At 36.2% G+C, this 26478-nt stretch overlaps 1 protein-coding gene across 2 annotated transcripts in view; it reads left to right on the forward strand.

Moving 5' to 3' along the window:
* The window catches only part of SMPD3 (sphingomyelin phosphodiesterase 3), a 102052-nt gene that overhangs the window by 20096 nt on the left and 55478 nt on the right, over positions 1-26478 (forward strand). The window contains exons 1-2 of one of the 2 annotated variants that reach the window (XM_053952636.1): positions 6419-6495; positions 9892-10004. The exons of the other annotated variant lie outside the window; for it this stretch is intronic. The gene's annotated coding sequence lies outside the window, so the exon portion shown is untranslated. Of the gene's footprint in view, positions 1-6418; positions 6496-9891; positions 10005-26478 lie in introns of those variants that run through there. 2 annotated transcript variants of the gene reach the window in all.

Raw genomic sequence — 26478 nt, forward strand, 5'->3', positions numbered from 1 at the left:
AATTTAAGTTACTCAGGAGTCCCTGGCACTTCTTGCAACTTTGAAACTCAAATGACAAACCCTAATTGCTTACTGTGTTATGTTTTTCTTTGCTATTAGGAAGTACTGTAGTGATGGCTGCAAGTTTCTAAGGCTTGTATGCAGTGATTCTTTTTTCCTGACATAGCTGGGCTCCAGTGGGGACTGCAAATATTTTTGCCTGAAGACAGAGCCAGTTGTGATGTGGCTTGTGCTGGTCAGTGCTTATTTTGCTTGAGTTTGGCTGTCAGCAGTATCTGGTTACTGGCTACAAAAATAGTATAGAATCCTTTGGGATGATAGTACTGATTTAGAACTAAGAAGACTCTGATTTCAAGGTTTAATGCATGTCTGAAACTGGAGGAAGTGCACCTGGTGGATAAGATGAACATCTGGTTCTGAGTTACTTGAGTGTGAAGGCATTATTTGCTTTGCCATATGCAACTTGTTTATTACAGATCTGGATTCCAAAGTAGTTTCTTTTAACTAGGTTTTTCTCTCCTGGACTATTTTGATGATTTTTTAATAAAAAGTTTTAAATAAAGAAAACAATAAATTAATGTCTGACCTAAATCTGCCTTTTGCTTTTGAAGTCAAGTAGTCAGCCAGTAAAAACCTGCAAATAAGCTGGTATTATACTCCAGCTTTCAGAACCAGAGGAATTTGCAAAAGGCTAAAGGTTGCAAATATAAAAGTGTTTGTTGCTAGACTGTATAGGTGGACTCTAAAGATTTTGGTGTTCTTTGAAATACCTGTGGAACTGCTCTTTGTATGACAAATCTTTTATGTTTTTCTTAGAAACAATGTGAGAGAAAAGCAAACACTCTAGAGATGGGGAAGAGAATACATGGGAAAATAACACATGTTCAGTTTGTAGTAGGGATTTTTTTTTGTTCCTGAGTGTTAGAAAACCACTTATAACTGTATCAAAATCTACCAATATTTCACAGTCCTGAATTTTTGCCTACTAATAATCACCAATTTATTCTTAATTCTTTACTGCTAGACACTGAAAAAATATATATAGACAACATTAGAACAGTCCTTATTGATTCTAATATCTTCAGTGTTTTGTTTTAGAGTCAGAAATGCAAGGGTTTTCATGTGTCACATCACCAGAGGAACATTTTTCCTTAACATGTTATACCTTTTCTCACTTTAATAGTGACATCTCATAGAACTGACAGACTTATAGTTACTGTTCAATCTCTACAGAAAAGTAGAATTTACACGAGTTTCCTATTTGTAATCCCTATTTGAGATAGCATTCTGTGTAGCATGCTTTCTTTTCCTTAGTAAATCCTGTTTAAAAGATTTGGCTGGTTTCAGAAATTAATTCTGCTCCATTGTTAACTTCACAATTCTTCATTTTCCTTTGCTGTAAATCTGACTTCTGAAAAAAAATCTGTTGTTTTTCAGACAAAGGCAAAATAATGTATTTTTAAAAAAAAAATTGTGCATGGAACTTCATTCATACTATTACTCCTTCTTATAAAAATTGTGAAATTTGATTTTAATTAAGTTTTAGGGGAGTGAAATTTATTTAATTTAGGCTGCCTTTGTGTTAAACTGTGATTCTTCAAAAGCACCAAAGAGGCCTATGTACTGATTGTAAGATTTAGGGACTGGGAGATCTGGATTCTTTCCCTGATGTTCCTTCATGTTTTCTCTGTGTGTCAAGTTGAAATCTTGCTTCCTTCTGCCTTTAGAAATGCTTACAAATTATGCCTGAAAATTGTGCTGATTTATAGACGATAGACAGTGCACAGAATGTTTAACTTCGGGTTTGGGTGTTTGAGTTCTGTGAGGCCTTGTGCTGTCCCCCTATAGGAAAACTGTTGTCTTTGAATATTCTTAACTGCCAGTACTTTCTGAAAATATAAAGACATGCTTTAGATACCAGGTGTTTTTCTGTTCATGATTGTGTTTTTCTACAGTTTAATTAGAGCTGAATTTTTAAACTGGCGTGGATTTATCAGTACAAGTAACCTTTTCTGCTGGTATCTTCAGGAGAACAAGGATGAAGAAACAGGTGTTGTGGCAGAAAGTTCAAAACAGAATAATTCAAAGTAGTTTCAAAGGCCAAGGGAAACATTAAGGTTACATTTCTGTGAGGAGTAGTCAGCTTGTGTAACTTTATGCAACTACAGCATAAAACTGTTGTGTGCACAGCATCTCAGCTAATCCTCTGCACTTTTTTGGTTTTTTTTTTTTTTTTTTTCATTTTCAGACGTGGGCACTTCTGTGAGAAGTGTATTTCAACTTTGTAAGTCTGAGTAAAAATAGCTGCTTTACAGAGGTCAGAGCAGTCTGCCCTGCTATGCCTAGAACATTTCTTGGATATATTTGAAAGCAAAGAAGAGCACAACACTTTGGCTGTGTCTTTTATCACTTCAGATAATGTTTGAACTCGGTATGCTCAAACATAGAACAGTTTTGTTTGGAATAGGTTTTGTCCACACCTAGTTGCTTATAAGAGAGGCAGTTGCTAATTCACAGCGCAGCTCCACAGACTGCCAGCTCCTTACAGGGACTTGAGGCACCAGAAAGACATGCTGAATTTATCACATGCACTTTATATTACTTTCCTTTGAAAAGTGGAGCAGTCTATATTTACTGTTTATATTTACTAATTCTTGACGTCAGGTGGATGTTGATGTGTTGTTAACTCTGATGCTTGTGCTAAAGACAACAATTAGTGTAAATAATCATAACTCAAAATAGGAAGAAACAACATAATTAGGGAAAGACAGCATTGTAGTGTTACTTAAAAACTAAAGCACATCTGATAAGAATAAAAGTTGCAGTTTACAAAAGGATACTCCTGCCTTCTGTCTTATTTGCTCAGGTGAACTGTAATAGGAAGTGTGGAATATTATAGAAATCAATGTTTGTTCAATCCTTAAAGGCCATTAGAATTATGAATGCCAAGCTTTTGTGGAATTATGGTAAGGAATAATTAGTTTGCCATTCCTGTGTCCTGCTTATAAGTCTGTGGTAAATGTCTTACTATGTATTTCTTTAGCCTTAATCCAAGAGAAAGTAAAGCAACTTCATATATAACCCAGTCTGGATGGGCACTGAAAATGTTAGATACTTAGAAATTCCAATACTTAAAAAAAAAATTTAACTAACATTGGTGTTGGTCTATAACAGAGGACACACTGAAGGGTAAGTGAAACGCAACGTTTCACATTGGATAAGATGAAGGGAAAATAAACTGTAAAGGGTATCCATGTATAATCTGGTTACATGGACTGGCAAAGCAGCACCAGCCCATTGATACTAATGTGGTGTTGATTGTGACTGTTTTGATGTAAAGTTGGGGATTTCCCTCTGTAAACCATCCTTTTTGTAATAATCAATAAGTAAGATGCTGTGACTTTGCAATTTGTTTTCTCTTTTCAGAGTTGTGGGAGATTTGCACATTTTGTCCTAGTGTGTGTGAAAGACTGATTTATGCATAGTTATATGGATTGGGCATATGCAATTAAATGCATAACATAGATTTTAGAGTTTTTGTTTGGCTTTTTATTTTTTTGTTTTAATCTAAAGCCAGTTGTAAGTAGCTCTTATCAATAGATAAATGCATCTTCCAGATGTATTGGTAAACTGTGGCTACCCTGTGCAGCAAAACATGAAAAAGAAGTAAAAATCCACATTAGAAATTTATATTTTAAACGTCATCGGAAGATAAGTGTCAATTTCTTTTCAGCAGGCCTGCAGTTGAAATGAACTGCACTAATAAATTTTCAGAGTAGTTTACTAATTTCTGTTATTACTGCCTTACAAAGCAAGTACTGTCATATCTACTGCAATGAACTAGTATCTCTCCAGTCTTTTTTGTTTAAGTCTCCATAGTGTTTATGCCCATGTCTTGTACTACTGTTCCTGGATATTATAAATTTTGTCTTTAGCATTGTCAGGAAGGCACATTTCAGAAGGCAGTTACTGTATATATGCAGAATTACTCAATTAGGTATGACTAAGCCTAAATAAAGTGTCAGGTATTTCTGTCAATGATATGGCTCAGAAGCTACTTCAATGTAGGTTAAAAACAAACAAAAATGTGTAGTCTAGCTAAGGGCTTGGACTTGTGCTTTCATATTCCAAATGATGATACAGTGATACTTTGGTGTACTGTGGAAATGTGCTCTGACACATGGTCATCCATCACTATGAGTGATTATCCCATAATAAGAAGTACAGAGATTAATGTTTTATTACAGCAGGGTAGCTTTTACAATTACATATGTAATGAGAGAGGGAGCAGGGGGATTGCAAAGTCTCCATCTTTCTAAAACTAATATGGAACTCAAATGACCTAAAAATGAAGAACATTATGATCCTGGAAAAATTAGCTGGCTTAAGTTTCATTCTTCCCCCCATCATGGCTCATTACTGAGGAAAATCCTTTCCATTGCTATTTTGTACAAAATGATATTCAGCAAGAACAGAGAGTGCTCATATCTCCTAGATGACACTGAACCCTCCCAACAGCCATACAGAATAATTTTATCTCTGCAATGAAATGTCTGTAGTTCACACTAGGGTTCTTTCACTGGTTTGTAGTAGTGAGGAAGCTCCTTTCAGTAGTTGGTTCTTTGTGTTCTTCACCTTAGAAATTACTGATAAGATAGGAAGAACAGCCTGCTTGATTCTGCTTTCTGTCCTGCTGTTGGGCTTTCTAAAATTCACAGCCATTATCTGGCTATATAGAAGGTAATTACTCCACAAGCCAATACTGTTTTCCTTAGCAATTTACAGTTATGAATGGTGGGAAAGTTTTTGATGTCATCTGTTAATTTCCTCAAATTGATTTGTACTGACTAGTTAAACCAGGTTTGACTTGAATACTGGGGAAGAGCAAGGTAAGGAAATCTACCCATAGTCATTCTATTTTGTTGTTTTCTTCTAATTCAACACCAGTTCTGGATATGATAAACAGAGCCAGTGATGTGTAGCATTTAAAATCTGGTAATGGTCACTGAAAGCTACAAGATGAGAAGTATATACTTGATTAGCCTTGATTTAGTCAGTAACAGACTCATCAATTTCTCAAGATGCAACAAGACAACTAATGGCCTGCTACACGTTCTCCAGCTGTCTCCTGAAATGTGAAGAGATCAATAGGCCTGCAAAGGGTCAGGGAGTGGGGCAGTTTAAAAAAACCAGACAAACCCAGGAACAACTCATATTGAAGAAGGGTCATGGAAAGGAGAGAGAAGATGATTACCCAGCCAGCATCACATCTTATCAGGGACACAACACTAATGCAGCTAATCTGTATAAACCTATTATAGACAGCAACTAAAAATGGGGGGGAAGGCATGCTCCTGAAACCTGGGAGCAAGGAGAAATCCACCTGATTGTTAATTAAGTATGGATGGTACTTGCCAATGTCAGCACGTCGCAGTCAGTGGATAACTCAGCAGGTACCTTGCTGATTTTATAGCTGGCATTTGGGAGGTGGGCACAGTGGCAGTAATGCTTCTCATGTCTGTTGTGTGTCACTGTATTGTTACTGTGCACTGTAATAGGAATATGATTTAGAGAACAGCCCTAAACTTATTGAAATTGATGGATATTTTGTTTATCTGCAACTGTGTGCTCAGGTTGAGTCCTTTAGTGTCCCGTTTTGTAAAACATTTCTTGAACTGTCTTCAAGCTTGTTGCTTTCCCCCACTGATCTGCTGTCAGGAGAAAATCAAACACAGCATCTGTTTCTCATTGACAGAATTAATAAAATAGAAGCAGACAGGAAACAGAGCAAGTGTAATTTCTAAAACCAGCACTGCTGTTATGCATTTTTCTTCCCCAGCAATGGAAGAGACAAGTTTAACTTGATATCCTTCAACAGCTCTCAAGGTGAATTCCTTTAAGTAAAGCTGTCAATTTCATCATTACATCTCAAATTAATATCAGAAGTTCTAATGGAAATATATGTAGCTTCTGTTATCTATTCTCTCACTTTAAGGAGAAGGAAAGGAAAAAGAGTCTGATGGCAGAGTTGCTGGATTGATGTCACAATTACCTGTTCCACTTCAGGGACTTGCATACTTGGTTGCCTGCCTGCTGTTAAATGTAACTGGGAACTTTAAAGGGCTGTTAAATTCTGTGGAGGTGCTTGCAGGGTTATACCCTCATTTTTCTTCTGCTCACTGCTTTGCTCTATGATGGTTAAAACATTTAAGACCCTAGTTTGAACCATCTGTTAAATAGATTTAATATTAAATTTTGGAACTGACTGGATGCTCAAATCAGCAGATAATATTTTGAATGATATAGGAGCATATTCAGACCAAGAAGGAAGAAGCGCAGTAGAGAGTTAGAGGCTTTTGAGAATCTGTCTTTTAATTAAAAAACTTCCTCCCAAAAACCATAATAGGGAGAGTGGAAAATTAAATCAGCTCACGTTAGTGAGCTTACCACTAAATCAATTTTTTTGGCACCAGAACCAAACACTGTGGGAGATGGGTATGAAGCAATTTCCACTTGGAATTTTATTTGGGTAGAGAGTTTGAGATAATTATTACAAAATTACTGTGGATCTATAGGGGAATAAGTCCATAAAAACTTTAGATTTACTGTTTTTTTAATAATGTAATTACTGTCTTGCTATAATAAAATATATTAAAATATTGCTTAAAGTATATCTTGTTAACCTCTCAGCAATCCCAGACATTTTTAAGCAGTGAAATTAACATTTGTTTAGAGCAAATAAAATTTCAAGTTAGAAAGAGCTTATAGAGAGTTACAAGCTGTGCAGGATCATTTTTCATCCATTTTTCTTTTTTACCACAGTAATTAGGCAAGTTGCCAGGCAGCACAATGGAAAAGACATTTTCTTTAGCAGAATATTTTTTTACAGGCACTGCTGGACACATACAGACATCTCCTGTATTTTTGTTCCTGGTGATGCTCTCTCCCTGGTTGTATTTTCCATGGGAAAGACTTTAGGTCATTAATTAATTTTTTCCTAAGTTATCTATGGGGTTTGAGCCATGTCAGCTAGTAAGACAATTGTTCACACTGGCCAGAATGTTTCTGGGGATTTTTTGTCTTTGAGGTACCCTGAGGATACTTGATAGGGAGCAATGCTAACTAGGGTGCTGCACAAAGAACCTTCTGGAATAACACGTGCAGGAACTGTCCTGCAGGTTTTACAGCAATGCAAGACTCTAAGAATCCTCCTGCAGCTCAGCACTCACCTCTGTAGCTCTCTCTGATTTCCAGCATGAGTCTATGTCAAGAAAAAAATACTTTACTGCAGTAGTTCCTTAGCTCTTTGTTTTACATTGATTTTCTATCATTGTAAGACTGGCTGTGTTTTCAAGAATATTTTATTTGGCTGAAGTATGGAGAGCCTTTTGCAGACGACCAAGCTGCAGAGAAGGTTTTTTGTGTTCTTTCTCATTTAAAAGGCTGTAACACCATTTAACTTCTGTTATTGACCCATGGTACCTGAGATTTCCAAAACCTTCAGTGTGATTTTATGGTATTTTTGATTTTATTGAAATCTAGCCTACATTTTTTGTGGATTTGGTAGTGTCTGTTTTTCATTCTGCTACTGTAGTTCAGCTATTAGAGTATGAATAATCAAATCTGGAGTTGATTTTAAGAAAAATCAGACTGTCAGCATTAGCAATTCACTTAGTAGTTGGAGGTACATTTATTTTCCTTTAAATATTTTTTAAGCCTAAGTTTGAGCTTTCAGATATAAAATTGGAGTGGTTTGGAATTAAGTTGGTAATAAACAGTTTGAGTTTAATCAGTTTTCGTGGGTACCAAATGCATGACCTTGAAAAGATTTTGTATTGTAGGATTTCATCAGCACTAGTAAGCTATTTAGCAGAAACTGTTCTCTTCCAAAGTCTATTGTGAATTCAAAAGTCCTCTCCTCAGTGCTGTAAATATTTTTTTTTAGTACAGTTCAGTAAGTTACTTAGCAAAAATATACCTCTTCTATTGCGGAGACAGCTGTCTTTTAACGTTTATTGTGCCTTTTAATTGAGACTCCAGTCCCAATTGGTGTTCATGTAGCATTTTCAGGAGGATAAAACACAGAATACAAAGATTTGTCTTAGGTTTTAAAACTTCAAAGGCTTTTTGTGGGTTGAGCAAATTTTGTATTAGGTTTTAAGATTTTACAGGCTTGTTTTGAATGGAGCAAATTCTGCAACTAATTGCATCTAAAGAATCTGTGATTCTGGTTACTGAGAGAGCTCCTTCTTTACTTTCCATTTCTACAAGTGAAATGCAAACATTTTGTGTGATTGTTGCCATCTTCCAGAAAATCTGTGCTTCTTTTTGTTTGTGGGATGATTTGAGTGGCTTTGACCATTTTATATAAGCTTACAGCACTTGAAATCTTTTAGTCACAGCACAGTAATAAGTGCCTGTGGTAGGCTTGATTTCTGTAGAGTCAGAATAATTGGAGTCTGAACAATGGATGTTGTGTGTATATGTGATTTGATGAACTAATGCAATAAATAGTAATAATAATAATAATTATATGCAAGCTGGTGCAGAACTTGGTCTTGCTGAACAACAGGGAATTAACTTGAGGATATAGAGTAGCCATTTTCCTGTGACTCTTAATTGCATATTCAGTTGATACTTCAACTAATACTCTTCCATTGCTTGACTGTGGGAGGGACATGGCCTCATAAAGAATCCACAAAATAAGTGACAAAATGGAACCACAGGGACAGGAATGCCTCCATTACAGAGGCTGTGCTTCTTCTGCCCTGTGCTTGCAACATGACCTCACCCCTTCTGTGAGCTGCATCTGAAAATGCTGCTGGGAGAGGATGGGGTCTGTAGTTCCAGACTGTTTTCACTCTCTTCATTTCTAATTATAGGCTAATTTCATCTGGTGCACTTAGACCTGGGAGAGTACAGTTAAATACAGGTTTTGTTCAAAGTTACTTTATTTCAAAATTTGCATTCTATACATGGGGGTTTTTTCATTAATTTTTTATATATATTAGAATTCAAAGAAAGTGAGTGGGGAATTGAGGACGTTTTTGTATGCTAAAGAAAGTGATTTTAGTATTAATGTTTCTAAGCATAGGAAAAAATATCTACAGTTAAAAATTAACTGCATATAGAAAACTACATTTGAAGTTGCACATAAAGAGGATATTTAAGGTTTTCTTCATGGAAAATATAGCACATCTTTCACTACTTAACTTTATGTGTATAATATACTGTTTTACGTGAAGATCTCTGTTGGGGTGGAACAATTTCTCCTAGAATATACAAAGCTTAATATTATTGTCTGGCACACATCCTGCTGAAGGACCTGGGAAGTGTCAGAAGTTTGGTTACTCAGACTGAAATTTTTTCAGTTTCTTGCTTAGTTTGTAAGATCATATAGCACGTGCTCTACAGGCATGTCTGTGTATACTATATACCTGCTGACATTTTTTCTTGCAGAGTCTCTACCTTTTTGATATAAAGTGATCATATTGACTACAGAAAAGTAAATTAAAAAATGGTTGGGAGCCATGTTACTGTATTGAAAATACTGCTATTTTGCAATCTAATCACAAAGGCTTTTCCTTACAAAAAAATAGGACTAATACTTGGATATTTATTCCATCTTCATTCCTCCGTATCATTTTCCCATGTTTATATATGTGTTGCAGACCAAGTGTTGATTTTTAAAATCAGCTTATGTGACCCTTTCATGGATGACATTCTATTCCCTTAGACTGCACCTGGCAAATGGGGAAAATGGGTCACAGCCACGGAAAACTGTTCATAGGCCCCAAATATCTAACTTGTACTTGTCTGGTGGTAATTGTGGCAGTGTGGCACTGAATCTGAGCAGGAACTGCATCATTTTCTTCTGTGGTTCTTTCTAAGGAGCAGTCTGAGAACTGAGATACAGCAGCAGCTGCTGTCCCTGTGGCCCTCAACACTGATGGAAGCTGTTCACAGTTCCCTTCCATCTAAAATAGATCAACTACTACATTCTGGTAACAACCTTTTAGCTTGTAGTGACAGCATGTGTAGAGATATTTCCTCTAAAAATTAATCCAGAATTGAAGTCCCTGTTGGGCAGCTGATGCTCTGAATCTTTGCTGTTTCTTTTCTCTTCTGCCCCTGGCTTTACAATGCTGCAGGGAAGGCTCAGAACCTTGGTCATTTTCCAGCCAGTAGGATGAAGTAGCTGCACTGGAGCAGTTCCTTAGCTGTAGTTTCTGAGCCCAAGGTTGGTGTATTCTCTTATTGTACTGTATTAGCTGGAAGCTTTGTTCAGACTTAATACAAGCAGGAAGGACCTTCTCTGTAAAGAGAAGCTGTTTCATTTTGTAACTTATAAAATAAGTCTTCTATCTATGTGAAATGTAATCATTTCTCAAAGCTGGCAGTCACCTTAAAAATTGTATACAAAGGCATTTTGTTATTTTAACTATGAAATACACAATTGGATTATTTCAGACACATGTGAACCAATTTAAAATAGAAAACTAATAAGTACTTTTCATTAAGTCTGTTGATATTTATTGACTGATAGCTATGTTTGAATACTTATATTTTTAAGGGGAAAAAATTCTTTCACGCTTTCATTTATTAAAAAAGAAGTTTAATAATCTTCATTTGTTTGACTCAGAGGTGGCTCTTTTTATTAGAGATTTGCTGTCTCATTTTTGAAAAGCCCATTGTTTGCTTCTGAAAGGTCCTTAATAGAGCTTTAACAGGAGACTAAATTTGAACAGCCAGAAATATCTGAATAAAAAGTTTGCTCATTCTCACTTTGGGTTGTTTAAATTTTGATCTTTAGAACTGCAAAAAGAAAGTTGAAGATGTCTCCACTCTGCCTCTGCTGCAACTTTAGCATTTGAATTTTTTCTCTACCAGCAAAATCTTGTATGTGCTATTGATTATCAACATAATTATTATTTGTTACTCTACACATCAAAATTTTACTTCTGAAATTAGATGTTAGGAAATCTAATTTCTTTTGACTTGTTGGGAGAAAAAAGTTATACACTTAAATATTTTACACACAGTCTGTTCTAAAAATGTTTTAAGTACTAGATTGTTGTAATTCTTGCAATAACTTCTATTTGATTAAAATTATGTTGACTTATGCCTCAGTAACTTTGAGTTATATAAATCTAATTAGAAACAAGAGAGGACTGAAAGAAAACTTGAAACATCAAGCACCAATCTTACATCCTGTTCAAGCAAGGGTTTTTTCACTCTTTTTCAAGGTCTTGTAACAGTGCATGAAGAACCAGGCCCAAGAAACAGGCTGAGTTAACTGAGTCTTTTTCCTGAGGAAACTGTACTTTTGTTTTATTCATAAATGTGAAAAAATGGATTAGCACATCAGGCCTAGCTAATACTTAAAGGAAGAGTTGCAAACACCCAAGTTCTATCCATGTTTCCTAGTTGGGGACCAGAAATTTGCCACTGCTTAGGAAATGTAATGTGCAGGGAGCTCGTATGCAGCAGTAAAACAAAGTGTAGGATTACATTTGTAACAATGTCACTAATTCCATGCAGTAGGAGAACGCAATTGTGTGCCTGATTGCACATGGGAAGTATAAATTAAAGCAAAGTCTACTGCTCCAAATGTTTGACTGTTCACCAGCTGATGGTGAGCAGGTGCTTTGTGGCCATGTCTTCCCAGCCTCTGCACAGCTGAGAAAAGCAGCAGTTGCCATTTCCCACCTCAATCCAGTTCCTGCTGAAGAATCTTGTAGGAAAGGAAATCGACCTTCTTGATGATTTTTTACATACATGGGTTATGTAGAAAATATGGATTAACTGAAAGCAAAATCATTTGCTGAATAGGATTTTTTTCCTGTTTTTCTCCTGCTTTAAGAAAAACCAATTTTGAGCCAAAATTATTGAAACTTTATATACTTTAATATTTTCAGAATTAAATATTTAGGGCATTCATTAAACATTTTTTTCAGTTATTTTCTGAAGAAAATCAAAACACAATTATTCAAAATTACTGACTTTGAAATCAAATTGAGATAGAAGGGACAGAGATTTGAAAATTTTCTACTTCTAAGGAAATATTTCAGTATTTTAGACCTTTGGCTGTCCTGAGAAAATAATTCCATAGAGAGATTTTCACAGGAGGTCACAGAATAGAATCTTGCATATTTTGGACCTCTTTTAAAACCTACACCCAAATGTATTTCCAGATGACTGTGTAGCCATGACAAAGGTGAGAGCAATATCTGCTGAACATATCTAAATTCTGATTGTGGGCAATTTATTAGTAGTTAGATCTTATAGACTGTAATAATTTTGGCCAGAATTGTTGAATCACTTTCTTGGTGCTTTTTTCACTTCATGCTGTCTTCTGAAATCTACAGCAGGGTGGGGTCTTTTGGGGGGAAGGATATGTGTGTTTGCTTTCTTTAAGAAATGCTGTCTTTTTACAAATTTTTAATTATTTTTTGCATTTAATTTCTCCTACAGTTTTCTTCTTTCTGTATTGGGTACTTTTCCTTTTTTTGTTGTATTTTGGCCTAATTTATTTTCTTCCTGTTTGTTTTGGTCATAATTTTGCTGTTGAAGCTTTCCAAAGATCTTTACAATAGGCTCACAATTTTAAAGTATTTTTTTGTGTTTGGAAACCATAATATTTGTGTATAGGGGATCTTTTCATCTTTTGAAAGTTCACAGACATTGTGGGCCTGGGTTATCAATACTCAGCTCAGCCATACTCACAGTAAAATGTTAAAATTGTATTCGCAGGTGTTGCTTGCATAAAGCCAAATGTAATTACTAGAGAAGTCAGCAGGAAATGGAATTCACTTGTGCATGTACCAAGTTCAAACTGCCTGCAGTGATGAGCAGCAGGACTCCTGTATGTCCAACTGCTCCCCTGCAGAAAGTCTTAGAATGGTTCCAGAACCTGTCAGCAAAAGTTTGTCCCATTATTGCAAAGGTTGAACTTGTCCCATGTAGAAAAGTCCTTAAATCATGGCTGGTGGTCCCAAGTTTCCTACTCTCTTTAAAGTCAGATTTGACCAAAATATTAGCTACCAGTATGGCTTTTTCCTTTGCTTAACCACAGGGTACAAATCTCAGGTTTTTAACTGCTGCTAATCTGTTGCTGAATCCCACTGAGGAGAAAAGGTTGCTGCATAATGATTTCCAAATAGTTCTTTGAAATTAGAAAGCAATATTTTTATTGGGAAATTATACAAAGTTTTTCTTGTTCTTCTTCTAATATTTGAAAGGTTTGTACTAGAAATATTTTTGTGGAGCATTAGTTTGTCATGCTGCAGTAGTCTTCAGGCAAAAATTATGTTCAGGGACCATTAGCTTACTCATGTTTTGTGAGGAAACACTAAACTATTGGGGTTGAGAAAGTCACTTGGTTTTATTTTATTTTACAAATCTTCTCAAGAATTCGGTAATGGAATGCATTCTGGAATGTTTACACCAAGTAGCTGTGTAATCTTGATAAAAGTATGTTGCTGGGAGGATGTTTTTTCTTTTCAATAAAGCTGTTTATAGCTCTTGAGTCTAGAAAGATTGGTGCATAAAAATTGACTTGTGTAAGCAGAGATGGTTATTTATAGGATAAAATGTGTGTTAGTAGCATTGCAGAAGCTTTTCCTTTCTTAAAGTCTTATATAGTCTCGTTACTATTGTGTGTTCATAATCATTTATATTTAATCTTTCTTCCATTAACAGCTGAGTACAGAACTATTCTCACCTTTGTTGTGCTGGTATTGCACACCAGGACCTGGTGTGAATATTCACCTGTGTGATTCCTGTTGATGTTAACAGAATAACAGAGCAAACTTTTTTAGAACCCAGATCTTCAGACCAGGGAAGTGAGGAATATGTGCTCCTGACAGACAGGTCTAGGAGGGTGCTGCCTTCTGATGTGGCCAGCACTGGTGGAGTTGCAGGGGCTCTCTCCACGAGGACAGCAGGATGTGGCTGCGGTCAGGGTCTCTGCAAAACTGCAGTAATTCTCTGTCACCAGGATGAGGGGATGTGCTGCAGTCTGCTGCTGAGAGAGGAGGGTGCTGAACACAGTGCTGGAAATATCCATATCTGGCTGCTGAATGGGGGAAAGAGACATGCATGGAGTTTTTAAAAAAAAAAAAAGTCCCGAAACTTCTGATATTAAACATTGTTTAGGAATATGCATATTGAATAGACTTTGTTTATTTGTGAGATACAAATATTGTAAAAAATGAAGATTTTAAGCCTTTGGAAAGTCAACGTGTTCAGATATCTGTGGATTTAAAACACATCTGCTGTTAACTTTTTTCTGTGTTTTACAAAATGTTGAATCAGTAAGTGCCTCTGAAAACTGATGTGGAGAATATGTCTTTCTGTCTGGCTGATTCAGAATGAAGTAGTTCAGAAGCACAATGAAAAGCAGTCATTGTTTTGTCTTATCACTTTTGTGCCATATGTTCATTTACTCAGCTGAAATGGTGACTGGATAAGAATATCCAGTCTTCTCTACAGGATTGTCTGGAACTGTGTAAAGGGTTTCTGACAGGTGTTTGTAGCAACGGTTGAACTTGGAACTCGGTTATACACTTCATGTTGCTTTTGTCACTTTTTTGCAAGAAATTTCCAAAATGATTGGAGCATATTTTGCTTCAGAAATGTTGATTGTAAAGCCTTGATTACTGCGGTGCATGAGGTGCTCAGTAATTCCAAATGGGTTTTGTGGAACCTGATGGTAGAACAAAACCATAGAGCTAAATGTCAGGAATGAGGCACTGGTATGAAGTAAAACCTTTCATTACCTGATTACCAAAACCAGCTCTAATGACCATGTTTTGGCACATATCCTTCTCATGCTTTGCTTAGCAAAGATAAATATGTACAACTCTGAAAATGCCATTGTTACACAATTCTTTTTCAGCAAAAATCTGCTGTGTTTCCCTTGAAGTTTCCTCTTCAACAGGTATTACTGAAATTTATGAGAGAATAGTAAATATGTCTCCTGTGAATGATATCAAGGCAAGCATACTGGTGGTAAAAATGTATTTTTTGGATGAAGTTTTTCATTATTGTTATTTTGTATGCTAGTTTTAAGTCTATTGTAAGTGGAAGATGCTGAAGTGTGGAACTTCTCCATTGTGGCAGAAATTAGTGGCAGGGCTGAGTGATGCAGTTGGAAGTACAAAACAAATGTAATGCAATTTATTTGGCTTTGGTGACTTGCACTTCTCAGGAAAATATGAGGTGTTTATTATGTGTGACAAATGTGCTGGTGAAGCCAGGCTTGGAAACATAGCTTTTGATTACTACAGGGAATACTGTACTTGATTTGTTGTGCAAGGTTTGCCAAGAGCATAATGAAAATTGCTTTGTCATTTAATAGATGCTTAAAAGATGCAGTGAGCTTGGCTGAGATGTGAGGGATCTCTGTTAAGGAAGTGGTTACTGTAAACCCCAGTGATGCTAGACTGCTAATACCATCTGCCCCTTTGTCTTCTGATTGTCTTATTTGCAAGATTTCTGTTTGTGTAGTTTTAGTGCTTGAATGTGCAGGATCTTGTAGCTATAACAGTGTTTTACAATATGGGTGGGGAAATTATTCATGTACCATTTGTCACCTGACTGTACAGCATGACAAAATGTGAATTTTACTATTTTTTTTTTTAGTGCAGATAGTAGTAGAACTGGCTTGTGGAACATTTGATATATATTTACCAATATATGCCTAAATCAATGACAGAATTCTCTGCTTATATGCATCCCTTCTGAAGGCTGCACAATTCCAAGGCATGTAATGCTTGACCAACTGGTGAGACATACATGCAGGGGATATTTATTAACTTTTGTAAGGAAAATTCTGAGGCTTGGTACTAGATTTTTTTCAAACATTGTTGCTTGTTCTTATTTACAGCACACTCTATAGTGTGCATGGCAGTTACCTGTGTTTTTTCTAATAGCATCTGATACACTGTTATGAAGATGCTGCTCAGGAGCCTAAATACTAACAGCCACCCCTAAAAGGTCACCTCTTTTTCTTTACTTAAACCTATGTATTTTTTGTTGGTTTCCTAGAAGGGAATTCTCTCATTGCAGTTCTAAAATACATTAAGGTTTGGATATTGGTTTCAGTTTAAAAGGGAAGAGCAATAATAGAAGGGAGAAGGGAATTTTTGAAGTCTAAATAACTGTCTGTAAAAAGATTGTCGAAATTCCAAAAGAATGGCAGGCAGAGAGGTCAAAAATGATAAATAACAGACTTAATAAAATATGTAATTAAACAAGATTAAAGCAATAAAATATCTAATGCAAAGGACTGGTGATTTCTTTTAGTCATGTTGGCAGTAATAACAAATTTCTCATGGGAAGTCTTGGTCAGTTTTAGACATTGACATATACTGCTGTTCTTTAGGCAGAATTTGCCGGGTACAGAGAATAAATTAGATTATTTCTGTAAGCTTAGAGGTTTACTAATGTGTAAATCACTATACATATCCTGATTGATTTCACATCTACGATTCTGTGAAGTGTTAGAATTCTCCAGTGTGAAGAATGAACAAATAAAGTCAGCATTTGTTGCTGAGTGAAAATCACTCTCTCTGTTCTCCAAGTGGCTGATGGGCTGATTAAACTGGTATGGGCTATCAACTCTCACAACAAATATTCTTCTTTGGAGCAGAAAGGAGAAAACACCAGGTGCAGGAGAAAATAGGGTTCTCTTCTTGCTGTGACGGTTAAGTAATGAATGATGACAGACACAGAAACTCAGATACAAAAGTGCCATTGCACCTGTTGCTCTCCTGCTGTGGTATTTCAATGGTAGAAACACCTTCTAGAAGTGTTTGAGAATAATTTTGGAGCCATGTGTTTGCCTTGCTATCTCGGGATCCCCCTGTATTTACTGTGGCACTTTGTTGTCCATTTTCGGGGATGGACTTCCTGGGAATTCTATTTGAGTCAGTGAAGTAAATTCTGGAAAAGAGAAGCCCTTTCCAGCATCTTGTACCTGACCTTTCAGAAGCTGAGATTCCAATTTCCTGATCCAGATGATTGAGGAAATAGAATAAGTCTCTACAGAATCTTTACAGATGCAAACAGTTCATTAATAATTCAAATTGCCTGAATTAAGACAGTCATTCCATTCTTTATTTGGTGTCTGAATTAGTGTAATCCTATTTCCTTTATTTCCTGTACTGCCTTTACCAAATCTTATTTTGATATAGCATATTTCATAGCATAGGCCATGCTATGAAATAACATGTTGTAAAGGGTTCTATTGAATGCCTTTGGTCATAATAATTTGAGCAGTGATGACTGGAATGTATTTGAAAAGAAATCTTTACATATGAGACCCAGAACAAATAGCTTGGAGCATTATATAATTATGTGCACTCATCTGCAGTTACATCTCAGGGTGCCAATCTGATCTAACAGTAAATTGGATGAGAACTTCCAGACATAACTAGGTCTTCTATTCAGTATATTTTATATATCTGGTTTTCTGTCATTTTGGTGCTGTTTAAATATTAGCTGTTTTAGCATTCAGTTTTAAAATTGTTCATGGTTGTTTTGTCTTAAAAATTAGTAAAGTTATTATTGTTGCAAATGAGCAGCCCTTTCACTATTAGGTGTTTTGAAATTAATCTTGCACTTCTGTTTTGGGCACTAAAGGTGTCCTCTCTCTCACACACAGAGGGGTGGGAGAATCCTTAAAAATGCTAAGTTACAAAAGGAAGTAGGTGATCCTATGAATTTAATTTAAATAAAATTTAATAAAATAAAATAAAAATTTAAAGGTGTTTCTTGGCCAAGGGGAACATTATGGAAATGAGTGGTAACACTTAAACTTTATGGGAAAAAAAATTCTAATTTTTTTAAACTCTCACTGTCCATATAAGAAATGTTAAGTTTAGATGGCAAGTCCATTCCAAAGCTGCTGTACAGAACTCTGTGTCAGTCAGCCAGAAATGCTGGTTAGCCCAGGCTGTCAAGCCTGGATTCTCACACTACAAGAAATAACAGAGCCCTGCAGAGGGAAGCTTATGAAGCTGAACTGAGCTCAAGTGGAGGTGAGATGCTCTATTGTTCAATCAAGAGGAAAAGCTCTTAAATACTTACCTGAGTTCCTGATTGTTTTTTGGCCATACCTGCTTAATCATTTTGCTGCCTATAACCTTTACTAGTGAAAACTGGGCTCTCCAGAAAAGTAGGGATTGTAGGTACTAATCAGAGCAGGTTTGCATTTTTTTTTTCCTAATAGTAAAAATGTTAATGCACCAAGCTGCTTCAGTTCTTCATCTTGTAAACATTTCTTTGAAACATAGGTAATTCCTCTCTCTTCTAGCTTGTTTTAATAAAGGGATTTTATTTGAGAGGGAAAGAGATGCCTGATTTAAAGTATTTAGCTTTCTAACAGAGAGGCTCTGTAATGCTGGGCTGTAGAATTGACTTGCAGTTGGTTGCACTTTGGATTCTACAGAACGGAATGGTAAAGTAACAGTGTAACATGAAGGGCCCAGATCACCCCCTCTCACACCTGTGGCCATTAGAAATGCCAGTTCTGCAAACATCAGGCACACAGCTCTGTGAGTGACAAGGCTTCCTGGCTTCTTTCGTCAGGTACCAGTTGTTAGGTTATGTGAACATAAATACAGAAGGATTTCCACATCCAGCAGTCCCACTGATGATGGTCAAAGCATTTTGAATGCTTTTGTGAAAGGTGAGCTTTGTTGGTGGGAAGAAAGAAAGGGCAGTGGTTTTAGAGATCTAATGTTAGGGGAGGTGAAGTGGAAGAACTGAGACGTGGGAGGGATCTTACAAGCAGCCAAGACACTTCTGTTAATTATATTGCTTTTTAATTTTTTTTTTCCTAAAAGCTCTAAGGAACTGGAAAAGAATGAACTTGAGATTTGATTAATGGTTGCCTAGACTGCAGTTTGAAAGAAATGGATAGAGTACTTTGGAAATAGATTTGACTTTTCAAAAAGAAAGATAATCTGTTATTGCTCTATTTCTTACATCATCGTCTGGCAAATGAGATACACTTTGAAAGAACAAAACATAGCTGAGATACCAATGTGACAGCACAACTAACTCACAATCACAGAAACTTCCAGAAGGCATCAGAATCACGTTCCCTGTTTGTTTCTGCAAGAAGAGATCACACCACTCCTACATGTGTAGAGAGGCATTGCATACTATAGGTGCATGCAGTGCCTGGAGTGTCGTTCTGTTCAAAAATAAACATTTCCTAAGCACTGAGTAAACTCCTGCATGTATAAAAGAGAAAGTTACATAAACCTTTAGATTGACAAGAGTACTTGTCATGGGATATATCACAGACCCTGGGCATCCCCTTAGCATGTCCACTACAAGCAGTGTCTAATGAATTCATAAGTTATTTGTTATGCACCACGTGCCTTTGACTGTCAATCTATATTGTGCAATGGAATAGAGAAAAGAGCTGCACTAATAGGAAATCATTCACTTGGTCATTGAGGCAATCCTGGAGACACTTACAGACAAGGTTAATCTGCATGCATTGTGATTTTGACTTTTTTCTGATAGTCTTCTAATAGTTAGTGTTTTGTTCCTCTGCAAGTTGTTCTTCTGAGATTAAAAAAAATGGAAGTATGAGGCGCTCTTTTCTTTGTTTTAAATTTTTGACTGTCATTTTTCCTGTATATAAAATTTGATCTACTAAGATCATGACTGTTATTATGATGACTTTTTAAAGACTTTTTCCAATTCTGACCATTCTGCTTTTCTACTGAAAATGATAATTAAGATATCAGAGTGAAAATTGAATCTAGTCCTTAACATGACTCTAATCAGATTGAACAGGTTGTTGATGTATATTTTTTCGTGACATTGTTTTGAGGAGTATAGACATGTATAACTTCTTTATATGGCTTTTGGGTTTCTTTTTTTGTTTGTTGTAGTTTTTTGTTGGTTTTTGTTGTTGTTGTTGTTTGTTCATTTTCAATCCAAGTTGTGCTTCTGCTCTTTCCCCATGTAGGATTGTTGTATTTTCAGACAAACCCCCTCTTTTTTTTTTTTTTCCCAAATCACTAGTGCTATCAGTCTAAATTTACCTGATCCTGAAGCTAACAAAAAACTCATATGACTGCTAATAGGAAAAAAAAGAAAGACATAGAGCCTGCAGTTACCATGCCAACACTGTTCCCTGGGGTGCAGCAACACAGAGATGGATGCTGTGAAATTAAGATCTGTGTGATAGGTAGGAGGTACCTGTGCATGTGACTGTGCACTACTTGGAGCTTTCATGTACATTGTATTTTACCATTTGTATTTTTAATGGTATGCACTAATCTGGTCTTTATGTTGTTCCCTTCACTCTCTGTGTGCACATTGCAGTTTCCTATTTTTGTGGAATGAGAGAATTTGGTGTTTCAAAACATATAGTGTATATAGTAAGAGTAATGAAAAATGAAAAATAAAATGGGTAAGATTTGATGAAGAAAGAATGGCTTCTGGCTTGAATTCTATCTAGAATTTAATTGTTTCTGTAAAGCAGTTGGAGTGCTACTCTACTCTCACCTCACACATGCACAGTCTGTTTGTGGGGGCAATATGGGGATAAGCAAAATGCTTCACAAGAGATCCACTAACAAAACTCACACATGAGACTGGAGCAAGACAAAATTTACTTTGTATTTCTCTGCTTATATGTGATTTTTCCATATTTGCTTACAGCTGATCTTCAGGTATTTGTTAAATATCAAAGACAAACCTCCTTTTTCTTAATGTACTTGATGTGTTTTTACCTAAGGCTGCATGATTCTATGAAGTTACAGCTTATTCCTCACTGCATAAATACTCTTTCCTTAGATTCAAGAAAAGGGCTCTGATCCACATTCTCTCTCCCATTCTGTGCTTTGTAGGTTGATGGGATGACAAGGGATTAGGGAGTATAATTCTTAGTCAATATTTAAGATGGTTATAAATCAATAGGACTTAAATTTGAATTGTAGGTTACAATTCTACAATATTGTCCCATTTGAATGTTTTGATTCAGTGACTGCTTTGAAAAACCCTTTTTTAATACCTTCACACTACAGTTCTTGAAGCAAAACCTTTCTGAGTTAAACACCTCAATTCGTTTTCTTTTTTTTTCCTGCTGCTTTATTTGTTTCTCCATCCTCCACTCACAAATACAGGCAAAGCAGAGGCAGAGCTGTTTATAACATGGTGAGCTTGCCAGGTTAGTTTACTTGAACTTTTTTTGAAGACTGTGGATTGGTTATGTAAGTAGAAATTCTGTGGGATATTTTACTGACACTTTTTCAAGTCTCTGAGAGGTTACTTTGTGCACTAGAAATGCCAGTCTTGAAGACTGAGACCAAAAGCAGCAGAAAGCTCATCAGCTCCTAAATTTAAAGTCTGTTTAGATTTTTTGTGGGTCATATTAAAGATAACAGTCTTTAACTCGATAACAGCTAATTAAAAATATTTAAATTGCAATGTTTTTGCATACTGATTTCTGCTGAGGTCACAAAGCAACAAAGTGATATTCATGGTAACTGCACTTATATAATGTCCCAATGAGGTTTCCTACCTTCCAGGCCACAGCTACACAAGAAATGTTCAGCACAGCTGCAAGTGCACTTTGTCAGTGTTAATAATTAACATTCAAAAAGCAGCTGAAACAAGAACTCAGCCAGAAAGGTAACTAAATCTATTACTCTTAGTTATGTGGAAGTATAAAAGGGATTAATATATGTTGCAATGACATTTTAAAAGCTGGTCTGCTGGATGGAAACTTACCAAACCAAAATATGTGGTTTGTGGTTTAGATCTACTGGGTGCAGCTATGTATACTGGGGACTTAGAAATTAAAACTAAAAAATAACTGAGATATTAATGCATCTGAGTCCTGTCAACCAGTGGTTCCTTCTTGGAGGGTTTTTTTGAAGTGGCAGCTAAAGCATCACATATTGAAACCTTTCTATTGAACCAGGCTCAATGAAGCTGTTCTGGACATCTGCAAGCTTCATGTTCATGAGGCTGAAGTATAGAAAGGTGGATGAGAGCAGAAAATCTAATTAGGAGCTGCTGCATAACAGCTGTTACATCAAAACATAGCGCAGATACAGGGAAAATACGCAGATGAGGGACCCTGATTTTGTATGATAAATGTATATTTTGTGTGTGATGCACATAATAGCCTGTCTTGGATATATGTCTACAGTCTGTCTTGGGTTGCCTCATTTGCACAGTAAACTGCTTCCCTGTGACTCCATATGAAGAAGGAATTCCTTGAGCAATTGAGGCTAGCTCCTTATTTGTCTACAAAATTTGACTGTGAAAGCCATGGGAGTTGTAATTCTGACTTAACAAAGATTTTCATAGCCTCAATCCTTTCCTGTAAAACCTTATGAGTTAATTAAGCTGAGGAGAAGGGTCTGGAGTTATAAGTTACTAAAACTCACTCTTTTCATGTTTCTAAAAAATTCCCTTGAACAGGTTATATTTATTAGGTTGTAGCCTGTAGGGGTTGTGTATTGATCAATGTATAAAAGTGATGAATTTTTCCCTTGAAAATATCCATAATCATGTATCAACTTAGCAGATTTTTTCTTGTAAGCAAAAAAGCCTTTATCTCTAGTCTTACATCCTCAGTTTTGGATTTCTCTTGGTCTTTTAGCAACTGAATTGCATAATGCCAAATTCTCCAGTTGGAACTGGAGTGAAACTCCTGTTGCCACACAGAATGACCATTTGACATTATTCTTAAATGCCTGCTGATACCGTATTAGAAATAACTGTTATGATGTTTGTGACCCAGCTTGGAGGAAAACTGTTTTTCAAAAAAACTTTCATTTGCTCATATTAGCTAATGAACTAAGAAGGCCTCAAATGTAACACATTTGTAAAACAATATTGATAAATTTACTTTCTGTAGAGAGTAATGCCACTTTGCAGCTATGTTAATGGGAAGAGCCAGAACATGGCAGCTATGTGAGTCCTGAAATTAAAATGAAATTTTTAGCCCTAACTAGTGGTTAAAGCAAAGGGTTTTGATTGTGAATCACAGAAAATCAGCTCACAGAGGATACTTTAATCATGCATTGTCAGGCAGAGCATCTGGAAACATGATTTAAGTGCTAATTCTAAGTATGGCATCTACCTACCTTGCACTGCACAGGAGATGAGCTTGGTATGCTGATGCAGAAGTGAGGCCATGCCTCTGGATTAAACCCATCAGCCTGTCTGAATGAGGAAGTTACCCACCTGACTGAAAGTGTGCCTCATCGATGTTAACTCCCACTGCACTGGGAAAATACAGAGCAGATTACAACATCTAGTTAATAAACAGATGCCTTCTCTTTAGCATGCGTTACCCCTTATCCACTCCCGTTTTTTTAGGAATGTTTTCACAAGATTGGCACTTGACTTCTCCTGTAGTGGATTAGTTTGTCACACAAAGAGCAGAAGCCTGGGGTTGTGGTGTGTGCTCGTGTGCTAATCTTCGTCTGCTGAGCAGCTTTCTGCAGGCTTCAGTCCTGAAAGAGGGACTTAAAATGGAGACTGTGTGTTCCCAAATAAGCCTTGATTTGCAGAGCGAAAGGGAAAATCACAGTCAAAGACTGGGCTAAAAAGGAGCTGGGCACAGCTGATCCTAATCCAGGGCTGGCAGCAGGGATTATAGTACAGATATTACCAGCTGTATGACACTGGCAGTGGGGGTCTCTCCCAGGAATCTCTTTGAGTATTTAGTCAGTGCAGCAGAATTGTGTGATTAGGACTTCCCAAGATGGTAGTGAAGTCTGTTGAGTATCCCCATGCAATTCTAAAATCCGAGAATAAAATTGGCCTTGCTTAATTACTGCCCAAGCAAAAAAGCTAGAGTTGAACTGTATATCTGAGGAAAAAAATATTAATTAAGACCTCTATAATATACTTGTAATTCTGATATCATGGGAAAGTGATTCTGAGTTTTGCTATGATGCTGCCTGACAGGGCTCAGTGCTGCTTCCTTGCTTTTGATATTAGGAAAGCTGGTTGGGTGATCCCTCCTAGCAGATCTTGACAGAAATTAAAAATCCCCAAACTGAATATCTTATGTTGATGTTGATATACTGGTAAGGAGGTAGCTGTACTTAATGGAGCAACAAATTCTTCAAATTATTTATTGTTTCCTTTTGAGAGGAGTTATCTTAATGCCAGTGCTTAAAATTTCATTTTGTTAATGTTGGTTGTCAGAGTACTTGGAAATTTTTTATAATTGTCACTCTTTAATGCTGTTGAACATGTTTAGGTGTGAAGAGCGTAGTGACTGTATTAAAAAATTAAAATAATGGTAATACAGCTCATCCTGAAAAAAGGTGATATACAACAGTCTCAACATAACCCATTGACACACTGGGTAAGTTTGGTCCTAGCATAAAAGTATTTCAGTGTGTTTGATAGTGATAGAATTGTTTATAATGTACATTTATTAAACTGGAGCTTTATATAGCAATCTATCAAAATACACATCGATAGCTAAATTAAATATGAATTATTGTAGGGGAGAAAGAGAGAAGAAAATAAATAATGAAAAAATAGTGACAGTCAAAGCAATGTTAAATTTGAATGGAAGAGGTGATGAATTAAAAGAATGCAGAACACAAAGTGATCATGTAAGGAGAGGAGCAGTTCAAGTACAATCACATACAGTGTCTCTGCCATAAAAAGAATAACAAATACACAAGAGATGTTATTAGATGTTCTCTGCTCTGTTTAGAGATTTTCTAAAACACTTCATAATGAATGCACAGAAAGTGGAAGTCACCTTAGCAAAAAAAAAAAAAAAAAAGAAGGAGCAACAACATTTGATCTGAAAACTCTTCTCAGAAGGTTTTGTATCAGTGTCTGTTATGGTGTGAACTTCTAAGGAGAGCTTCTGCTGTGGGGTTTTTCTCCTTTATGTTACAGATTTTTTCTCATATTCTTGTTTTATTTTCCTTGAAGCTTATGCCATGCAAGTGTTTGCACAGATGGGCAGCCAGGCATGCAGGGTTCAGTAATAACAAATAATAATAGCATTTGACCTCTTTTGTCTGTACTGTGATAGCAACATGTATTCCATTAGCACTCTGCAGTGCTCTTGTCAAGATTCTTGGTTTTTCCTGCTGGATTCTAAAAGTATTTGTTCAATTGATCTTGGAAAGTGTTGAGCTTTTCCCAAAGTCTTTCATACTTAGCTGTCATCAAGTGAAATTTTTAGCAGTTTGATTCAATCTGTAAGTAGAGGTGAATGAATCAATAAATGTTTAATGATTTTTATTGAACTAGAGAATCAGGAATATATACGTAAGAGAACTTTCCTTTTTCTGCAATATTTGTTTGTAAAATTAGATGAATAATACAAGGATCTCAATAGGACACTGGGTGCTGTCCTTGCAGTCAGAAACTAAAAGTATATTTTTTTACTTTCTGGAGAACTTCCTGTACTGTATGCTCTGCACTTACTCAATTTTTAAACTTGTGTATGGGTAGGAAGCTTGTACTATGCAAGTCACAGGTTGTTTATTTCTTTTTATTTTAACAGTGTGTATTTTAAATGCGTGTGTTATAGCACATTTTTTTCATATATAACCATGTGCCTAATTCTACTTATAGCATCACCATAATATAAAATATTGAAAAGGAGAACAAATATGATAGGAAAAGCCAGTGATTTTTTGAAATTTCCAAAATGTGAAAGGCTATTAGTGTGATATCCTAGTTCAAATCTAGAGTTGCAATGCGACAGTTCCAAATTTTGCAGCTGGTGCTTATCTATGTGTCTGACAGAGCAAAGCTTGGACTTCAGTAACACACACCCTAACAATTCAAGTGTTATTTAGTTTATATATGCATTAACAAAGACCCTTTGCAGTTGGAGTCATTACTTTGCAATCCTTTTAAGGAGAACTGTGAGCTTGCTAGTTCTCTGATCTTTATCCTATCCCAGCCTAATAGGGTAAGAGTAGTTGGGTAAATGACAGCAAAAGCCTGCTAGCAGCCTTAAATAAGAATCAGCCCAAATATGAACAAAGAAAAAAAAATAGAGAAAAGCTGTGTCATGTGTATTTTGGAGAACCCCGTTGTTACACCTTTGTTCAGTTTTCTATAGTTTGGGGATAGGAAGCAGGGACCTCCCATCTCTCTGTGCCACTGCTTTAGTAAACTCTCACCTCTATCCAAAATGGGGGATTTTGCTTCCTCCTTGCCTATTTCTCTGAGTGATTTTACTGTCTTCTGCTGCATTTTGAAATTGTCTAGACTAATATTCTCTGGGCAGTGCTGTATACTGGAGAAGTTTGGGTTAGAATTTCCTTGATCCTATAAAGGACAAAAAGCTAACTAACCATGTTGATAGATCAGTGGGGGAAGTAGGGAAAGCAAACAAATCATTAAATAAGTTACTGTTGTGGGCTGATACGAGAGGATTTAAATAAGAGATGCTTAGAGATTCTTTGAAAAGACAATGATGGAAGCTCTGTGAACCCTGCA

The sequence above is a fragment of the Vidua chalybeata genome, chromosome 11 (assembly GCF_026979565.1).
Source record: "Vidua chalybeata isolate OUT-0048 chromosome 11, bVidCha1 merged haplotype, whole genome shotgun sequence".
NCBI lineage: Eukaryota > Metazoa > Chordata > Aves > Passeriformes > Viduidae > Vidua > Vidua chalybeata.